Consider the following 8,570-nt stretch of genomic DNA (forward strand, 5'->3'; position numbering starts at 1 on the left):
GATGGTAACCGGCACATAGCAAATGCTCCAAAACTGTTGATGAACATGAGTTCGATGGGCAAGGGAGCTTTCTTAGAAGAGGTGAGAATGAGCTGGGCCTTGAGGAAAGGTGTGGAAGGAGGGGACAGCAGGTGAATAGGCTGGCCCGGGCAGAGGGAAGGCCTGAGGGGCGCGTGTGCAAAAGGAGTGAGTGGAATAGGCAGAGACTGGCTCCGGGGGCAGCGGCAGTGCCAGTGGTGGGAGCACTTGAGTCACCGAAGAAGCGCCAGTGGAGCCCTGGCTGCCGAGAGAGGCTTTGGGCCCCTGGACAGGTCCGTCGTGCTGGAGAAGATCAGACAGGGAGGGCATGGGGGCTGCCCGAAGTTACTGGGTGGCCCAGAAAGTCAAGGCAGAAGGCGGGAGAAGTCCCCAGCCCCCAGCCCCGCTCCAAATATTGTGGAGGGTCCTGCAGGGGGACGTGGCCCCCTCTCGCGCTCACCGTCTCACAGGGTGGTCCTGCTGCAGGAAGCAGCGGCGACAGGACCGTGGGCCATTAGACGCCAAGCTCTGGGCATCAACAGGGTCTGGGCCTGCCCTCAAAATGCCTCGACTACTCCCCGTCTCAGTTGCCTCGTCCCTAAACGGGGATCATATTCCATACCAGCCTCCTGGGGGGTTTGCGAGAAGCCACTGAGAGAACACGGGTAAAGTGCTTGGCCGCACAGAATGTGTATGAAACAGAACACAGGTCACCTTGTTGTTACGATCGTTCAACCTAACAGGGAGCAACGGGGTGCGTGTGACCCTGGGGGGTGACTGGACCTCTTTGTGCAAGAAGGGCATGATAGCTCTCAGGCCGGTGTGAGGTTACTGGGGTGGTGCCAGGAGGGGTCCTGGCCCGTAGCCGGCAGTCGGCAAGTAGCATTAGCTGCCATGCCCTTTGAGACTGACTCATTGCAGACAACGTGGAAGCATGTGCCTGTTGGATGGCCCAGGAGGAACCTTGCTTCGGTCACCAGCCTTGGGGGGGAAAATGCAAAAGTCAAAGTCCACCACTGTTATGAAAAGGACGCCAACGAGAGTGAACCAAACAGATGACACCCTGCTCCAGAGTCTATCTTAGCTCTGGGGCCCTAACAAGTCACATCACCCATCCTGTGCATCATCCGTCCATCCATCCATCCATCCATCCCTTCATCCATCCATCCCTTCATTCATCTGTGCACCCATTTAATACAAAAAAGTACCGAGCACTTACTAAGTGCCAGGCACTGCTCAAGGCACTGGGGCCACAGGAGAGAACAAGACAGCTGTGGCTTCTGCTTCCTGGAGTTGAAGTCTGAAAGAAGACAGGAGGGAAGCATGGACAGTTACCCCCCCGTGTGACCAGCACAGGGCGGGGGCATCCAGTCCAGTCTGGGCAGTCAGAGTCTTAAATCCCTCTTCTAACAAAGGAACAAAACCAGAAACCTGCCTGGCTTCTTCCAGGTAAGATGTGAAATACTCAATCAGTGTTGCATGTAGTGAGGGAGACGTCTCCAACAAGAAAATGCACGAGGAAGCACCTGGCAATTGTTTCTTTACTTTGGATTCTTTTTTTTTTGGGGGGGGGGGGGGAGGGGTGGAGAGTAAATATTGAGCTAATGAGTTACACAGAAATAATGACGGCAATTATCTTGAAGTGGGTACTTTGAGGGTCATATTGTTTATTAAAAGACTGAAACTCTCCATAGATGAATAAATAATTGCCCTCGTCCCCTCCGAGGGTCTCTGCTCCCTGGGGACCTTCCTTGCAACTCAGCAAATAAAGGGTCAAAGCCTGACCCAGCGGGGGAGTCTGTTGGGACCTGCTTCGGCTGATGCTCAGATGTTAAATGTATCAGCTATTACTCTATGTATTATTACCGTCATCCTTTTCAATGTGGGGTAATTGAGACACAAGAAAGTGAAGCTACCTGCACAAGGTCATGCAGCTAACAAGTGGCAGAAACAGGATGTGACCTCAGATCACTCGGATCCCAAGCGACTGACCTCTCTCCAGTGTAGAAATGTCACCGGGGCCCCACTGTAGTCACAGGAATAGACCTGGCCCCTGTCCTAAGGGGGCTTACAATCCAGTTAAGGAGAGTTTTTAATGAAGGTAGTCAGAGGAGCATCTGGAAAACATGACTGCTTCTGTCTGAAGCTCTGGGGAAAGAGGGAGAGACCCACAGGTCTCGCGGGGGTCAGGGGGTGGGGGCGGGGCGATGGGGGCGGGGGGAATGGAAGGGCTTAGCCAGGAGGAGGGGCCTTGGAGAGGTCTCTGTCCGGTGCAGGCAGGAGGCAGGGCCGACTTAAGAGCCTCCTGGCCATCGTGGGACTGTCTCCCTCGAGTGGAAGTGGAAACATTGTGGTTTCATGGGCAAAAAGCTCTCCCTGACTCACCCTACAACTGAAACAAGTCAGCTGCTGCCTCAGTTTCCCTGTCTCTAACGATGATGCCTGTTCCCTCCCCATCCTCCCACACTTCTCTGTTTCCCTCCCGGGATATGTCAAGGAGCAATGTGGTGCTGGGAAAAGATCCCAGGACCAGGGTCAGGTCTGCCTCGCTTTCCTCATCTGTCAAACTATAATAATATTAATGAGTCCCAGGGGCGCCTGGGTGGCTCAGCCAGCTAAGCGTCCGACTTCGGCTCAGGTCACGATCTCACGGTCCGCGGGTTCGAGCCCCGCGTCGGGCTCGGTGCTGACCGCTCGGAGCCCGGAGCCTGATTCGATTCTGTGCCTCCCTCTCTCTCTGCCCCTCCCCCCTCTCAAAAATAAATAAACACTAAAATTTTTTTAAAAAAAATATTAATGAGTTCCAGGGACAACAGAGCATACGGTAGAGAGGCTGGATTCAAACTACAGCTCCATCACGTCCCCGCTGGGTGACACTTGGCCAGTCACAGCACGTCTCTGGGCCTCACTCCCCTCCTCCGTGAAGGAGACGAAAATTGCGTACGTACCACGCACATACAGTGGCCCTGAAGATGAAACGACTTCGTACTTCTAGACCACCCGGCCAGTGCCCGTGTGTGTGCCCTCACCACCGTCACGTGCCAGGCATCGCGCTACTAACTTGCTGTGTGGCCTGAGGCACAATAGCCCTCGTGGTCCTCGACCGTCAGGCAGTCGTAGCATCTCGTGTGTGTTAACCTCCCGTGAAGCACAGGGGGAAGCATTTCGTGTGCCTGATTTCACGTGGATGCTCATGACGGCCCCACCGGGTCACCACGGTCCTTATCCCCTCTTGCGGGTGAGGAAACAACGCTTTACAAGCCGTGATCTCAGCCCCATCTGCACCACTGGGAAGCTCCGGTAAGGTAAAAGGGTACCTTGAGAGATTTAAAGCACCGCATCCCTTCAAAGAGTTTTCGCTGTGAAATCCGGTCTCCGTATCGAGATGTCACTGTTTTGCATCTTCAAGGGAAAAGGAATTGCAGCCAGCGTGTGCCAGGTGCCCTACCTGTGTCACCTCGCCGAAGCTCGTGACAACTTGTAAGGGAGACGCTGTTACTGGCTCCGTTTCACAGATGTGGAAACTTAGGCACAGAGAGGTTAAGTCCCTTGCCCCAGATCACCCAGCTGCAAGGTGGCAAAGCAGAAATTCTAATCCAAGCAGAAGACGGGGCGTTTGGGTCCGGGGTTGGGCAGAGTTCGCCCTGGGGTTGTTTATATTCCTAAAATACTTTCCATCTTCCCACTTCAGATGAACCTGAACACACCTCTTCCAGATCTTCAGTCTTGCCCAGAACCCTGACCCAACGCTGCCCAGCAAGGCCAGTATTTTCTTACCATGCAAATATTTCTATTCACTATTGCTGACCCCACCCATCGGCATGCACACGACAGGTCTATTCCTAGGAGTGCGGTGGCGCTGAGTTTAAAAGGGCGTGAGATTTTCCCTCGGGAGACCCCTGGGCAGGACATGGGGGAAACGACTCACGCCAGCTGTCTTTGATGCCTGGGATTGCATTCTGTGTGCCCAGTTGCCTTGGCATGCTAAATGCGGTTTGCCGGGAACAATGCGGGGCCCTGTCTCCCACATGTGTGCACTCACAGTGGCACGCACGCACTCACAATCCCTGCACACAAGAGTTCGGGCCAGGGAGGGTCGCGATGCATGTGCACACCCAAAATACACATACTTCAAGACCTTGAGAGAGGAGCGAGTTCATAAACCCAGAGCAGGGGTGTAACCGCCTCAATAAAATGTGAGGCTTGTTGGATCACACAGTAAAACAGAAGCCCAACTTCTCCTCCAAGCTCGCTCTCTCTCTCTCTCTCTCTGAATACAGCTGAATGTGCCATTCGTCTGTCCCCCAGCGCCACCCCCACCGTCGTAACATCAAACACCACTTTTCAGTTGGTATGACAGTAAAAGCCGGCTCGTGTCTGTAATAGATCTGTCAGCCGGCCGAGAGTATCATTTTTACAGACGATGCGATGTTAGCAATGTGTTTTGGCCACCATTGTCACATGCTTGACCACTAGCAGAGAACAAGATAAACTGGTACCAGTAAAAAGGTTCAAAGCACTGGCAGGGCTTTCTTTCAAAAGTGCAGCTCGGCTAAAAATACATGTCACTGAGGTCTGCTGTGGAAAGCACACCATTTACCTAACCCAAGGCATTTGGCCTCACTCTGGTTTAAAAAAAAAAAAGAAAGAAAGAAAGAAAAAAGAAAAAAAAGCCCTTCAGGTTTATTTACTGAAATTGTCATTTCTTTTGCCCCAGAACTTTAATCAGCCACACAGAGCACAAAACCTACATTCAACTCCGATTTTATGACATGAGGCTAACTCCTCCTACGCATATTTATTTCACTTAACTCTTGCAGTCCTGCCCTCTGGCAGTGTCCCCCCGCTATGCGCCCGGCTGGCCTCTGAAAAACACATCACGCTGCCTGGTTCCCACTCTGAACGCCCGCGTCGTTAGCGTCCGGCCGAGAGCCCTCCGCTGTCCCAACCGGATGGCTATTTTCATATCATATTCTCATTAGGCTAAGCCCCTCCCGTAAGGTCCAAATAGTATGATTCCGGGGCTGACTCCAAGAGGACGGGGAAAGACAGAAACCCAGAAAGGGGAGTGTAATCAGATCGCCAAACAAACTGATGGTACATTGCACTTAAAAGGGGAGCCGGAGGACCGTATCCACCAGGCACATCAAACGGGGGGAAAGAAAGTTGTTTAAATGTCCCAGGGCATGTGCCGCTCTAACTGTTGAAAAGCAAAACCCTCCTTACTGTATCTATTATACAGCAAAATGCCAAGCGTGTTCTCCTAAAGGAAGAAAAATAAGCTAGACGAGGATGATGATGATGATGATGATGAAACTGAAAGGCATCCCCTGTCAAAAGCCCGGTGCTGAAATGGTTAAGCAGCTCGCGGGTTAGTAGCAAGAACCTCTCCCACTGTCCCACCGAGGGGACCGTCCTCACGACGGACTTGCCCAGGGAATCCCGGCCTCGGGACCCTTCACTGCCCCCCTGCCAAGTGGCCTGACGTTGGCTCCCCACCCCGGTCTCCCCTCCTGGGCCAGGGGCGAGGGCACCTCTCCTCCTGGCCCCTTTACCTGCGCGCGCGCCCCAGGAGACCGCGGTCCCCGGGCCTCCCCGCGACCTGAGCCCGGGGCCGAAAGCGCTGCCCGAGAGGAGCGAAAGGGACAGGGCTGGAGGGCGGGAGGAGGAAGAGACCGAAGCAGGAGGCGATCGCTCGCTTACCTTGGTCCACAGACCCCATGATGCGGAGGGGTTGGCAGTGCCCCGGTCTGAACGCAGCCTCTCTCTGCATCGGGGGCGGACGGGGGCTCGGCGCGCCGTGGGAGAGGGAGAGCCGCGGGGCCCGTCCTCCCTAAAGCATGCTCGCCGGGCTGGCCCAGGAGCCTGCGAGCGGCCCGGGAGCTGCGCGCCTGCCGCCTCCGGGCTCGGGCTCCCGGCTCCCGGCTCCCGGCACCCGGCTCCCGGCTCCCGCCTCCGGGCTCGGGCTCCCGGCTCCCGGCTCCCGGCTCCCGGCTCGGGCTCCGGCTCCCGGCTCCCACCTCCGGGCTCCCGGCTCCCGGCCCCCGGCTCCCGCTCCCGCTCCCGGCGCGGCTGGGCGCTCGGGCTTACTCGAGAGGGAACGCGACTTCCTTCCCCGCGCTCCGTGTTTATAGGCTTTCAATGCAGTAAAATAACGGGATTCCCTCACTGTTTCCTCCTGTTTATCCAGCGCCATGGAAACCGCTGGATCCCGGCCATCTCCAAAACTAAGGGCTTTCCTGCAAACTTCACACTCAGGAATCCATGACGTCGCCTCCTCCGCGGCCAGCCAGCTCCGTGGCTCCCTCGGCCGCCAGCACAAGTCCCCGATTGTTCGGGAGAAAAGTCGGGGAGAGGGAGCAGAGGCGGGCGACGGCGAGGAGAAGGGTGGGGGCGCGCGGCGTCCAAGTCGGCCTTGCAGGAGCTCCGCGGCCGTCTGCAAGCATCGCCCGGGCCGCCGCCTCCCCTCGCCCGCCGCGGCGCCCAGCAACCCGTGCCCCACACGCCTGAGCCCCCCGTTTTGCAAGCGGGCCTCTCTCCCCGAGCAAGCTGCCCCGGGCTCATACCCACACCCCAGGGGGTCAAGGCCCCGTGGACACTGACCCGGGGGGGGGGGGGGGCCCTTCCAGGTCCCTCCAGGCCTCTGGCCGCCCCCATTTTTTGTTTTGTTTTGTTTTGTTTTGCAGGGATGGTGGGGAGGAGGGGGAGGAGGGGGAGGGGAGGAGGAGGGAAAAGAAATAAATAACGGTGCCTTGTGTCAACTCTCCAACTCCAAGAGTTTTTTTTTCAAAGAGTTTATTTTTAGGTTCATTTAGAAAACCCAAGGTTTCCAGTGATGTTCAGATGCTCCAGCAATAATGAAATGGCCAAAGAGACGCGGGAACCAGGCAACCCATGTGTTTACACATGCTCTGAATAAACAGGAAAATAAAGGGAAGGGATGTCATGAACTTTGCACAGTGTCCCGAAGAAGGTCCGCGGGGTGCCACGCGTGGCTCCCATCAAGAGGCCACGGACCCCAGAAGGCCGGTGGGGGTGGGGGAGGGGTGCCGCCGTGGAGACGCTCTGTCCACACGGCCCAGCTCTGCGGGCCCACGGATGAAGCCAGCTTTGCAAATGGCCATCTCAGACCCTGTTGATAAAACTGCGGGTAGCACCGGGGCTGGTGACTCATCAGCACCCCCACCCCCTCCCGGATCGGCTGGAACTTGGAGAGGCACTGGAGCGAGCCGGCTCCATCGGCGGGACCACTCTGTTTCCGGGCCTCGACCCACGACAGCCTCGCTGAGCTCTCAGACGTGACCACTTCTGTTGCAGATGCTGTTCCTCAAAGAGCAACCGTGGAAAGCCCCCCTCACCCCCACCCCCACCCCACCCCCCACCTCGCCTGGGAGCCGGCCTTGACCAGCATGGCCTCCAGCGGCAGGATCTAAGCGAGCCTGCGCCCCCCCCCCCCCCCAAGAGCTGCCACATCTGACCACCTGCTAGTTGTGCCCCGGGCCCTTATGCTGAATTCCTTGCAGCCACCCTGCAAGCGGGGGATCCTCTCCCCGACTTTCCAAAAGGGAAACTGAGGCGCACAGAGGGCAGATGACTTGCCCGTTGCTCGATGTGGCAAATATTGGGCTGCAGCCTGTGAGGCCAGGGAGAAGGTTCTTTGCAGTGAGCCCACGGAGGAAGCTCCGGCCAACCCTGAGGACTCTGCACCCCCTCGTCTGAGGCAAGAACAGGGCGATCGGCCACCCTGGTTTGCGAGGACTGAGGGGCTTCCCGGGACGCAGATCTTTCACTTTTAAAACTGGGAAAGCCTTGGGCGAGCTGGCTCCAGGTGGTCTCCTAGGCACGAATAAAAGTCGGGACTCCGCTTCCTCCGGGGACGATCGCTCTACTTAGAAATCCTAGGACTAGCCGACCCCAAATCCCACACCGACTGTGTGCCCGGCCCTGAGTTAGAGTCCTCTGTGGATTCCTGCTCTTGACTCTGCAAAGTGATACCCTGACACCCGAGGGGCTGGCCCTGTGCTGTGTGAGCTGGTAGCCCCTAGCCACGTGTAGCTATTAAAATTCAAAATAATTAACACTTAAATAAAACATAAACACCAGTCCTTTGGTCCTGAGCCACATTCCAGGTGCTCAAAAGCCACATGTGGCCATTTGCCACCAAGTTGGGACAGTGCAGAACAGAGCATTTCCATCCAACCGTAGCAAGTTCTAGCGGGCAGCACTGGGTTGGATGACCCGAGAGGCAGGATTGAGGGCAGATTGGTTCTGCTACACTCACTTACCCACTCCGTCAAACGGGGCCACCATTGATGCCTTGCCCAGAGTTGACATAAGAACGTGATGGTAAGAACAACGAAGCCACATAATAAGTGCCGAAAATATACACTAAAACAAACCTTCCCACGGTCAAGTCGCGAGTAGTGCTTGAGCCAGGACTGACCCTGTTTGACCCTGCAGTCTGTGCCCTCCACCTCCAAAAGCCTCCGTTTGTGGACAGCTGTGCTGTCCAGGCCACGCGAGAGGCTCTTTGCAGGATCTCGTTCGTTTCA

The 8,570-nt window shown here is 56.4% G+C and overlaps 1 protein-coding gene across 1 annotated transcript in view; it reads right to left on the reverse strand.

The window, feature by feature from the left end:
- NFATC2 (nuclear factor of activated T cells 2) overlaps nucleotides 1-5,970 on the reverse strand; it is a 159,705-nt gene extending 153,735 nt beyond the window's left edge. Inside the window, exon 1 of the mRNA XM_058685980.1 lies at nucleotides 5,722-5,970. The gene's annotated coding sequence lies outside the window, so the exon portion shown is untranslated. The remainder of the gene's footprint in view (nucleotides 1-5,721) is intronic.
- Between the last annotated feature and the right edge of the window lie 2,600 nt (nucleotides 5,971-8,570).

This window comes from Neofelis nebulosa, chromosome 9, assembly GCF_028018385.1.
Source record: "Neofelis nebulosa isolate mNeoNeb1 chromosome 9, mNeoNeb1.pri, whole genome shotgun sequence".
Classification (NCBI taxonomy): domain Eukaryota; kingdom Metazoa; phylum Chordata; class Mammalia; order Carnivora; family Felidae; genus Neofelis; species Neofelis nebulosa.